The sequence below is a fragment of the Egretta garzetta genome, unplaced genomic scaffold, assembly GCF_000687185.1.
Source record: "Egretta garzetta isolate BGI_Z169 unplaced genomic scaffold, ASM68718v1 scaffold71, whole genome shotgun sequence".
Lineage (NCBI taxonomy): Eukaryota > Metazoa > Chordata > Aves > Pelecaniformes > Ardeidae > Egretta > Egretta garzetta.
In genome coordinates, this window is record NW_009258618.1 from 834,089 (window position 1) to 834,522 (window position 434).

The 434-nt window shown below is 62.7% G+C and overlaps 1 protein-coding gene across 1 annotated transcript in view; it reads left to right on the forward strand.

Annotated features, from left to right (window-relative positions):
* Positions 1–434, forward strand: part of COG7 (component of oligomeric golgi complex 7) — a 23,467-nt gene that overhangs the window by 921 nt on the left and 22,112 nt on the right. The window lies entirely within an intron of this gene.

Genomic DNA, 434 nt, shown 5'->3' on the forward strand with positions numbered 1-434 from the left:
TTGTCAAGCACTGGAAGGGGCTGCCCAGGGCAGGGGTCGAGTCCCCATCCCTGGGGGTATTTAAAAGCCGGGCAGAGGAGGTGCTTAGGGCCAGGGCTTAGTGGTGGGATGGCAGGGTTAGGGGAATGGTTGGGCTTGGTGAGCTTAAAGAGCTTTTCCAACCCAAACAGTTCTACGGTTCTATGATGGGTGAGAGTTGGTCCCCCCGGGCTCGGGTCGATGTGGTTTATAGGGAAGGGTACAACAACGCCGAGTGAGGAGGGTAAACAGGGGGAGGGTGTTGGGGCCGGTCTGTGCGGAAAAAACGGCCCCGGGCCACCGGCCCATCCATTCCCAGGCCTCACAGCTGCTCTCGCCCCGGCTCCTTCCCTTGGGCTCCGCGGTGCTCGGGGGGCTTCTCCCCAACACAGTTCCCCACGGCCCCGACTCCCGCC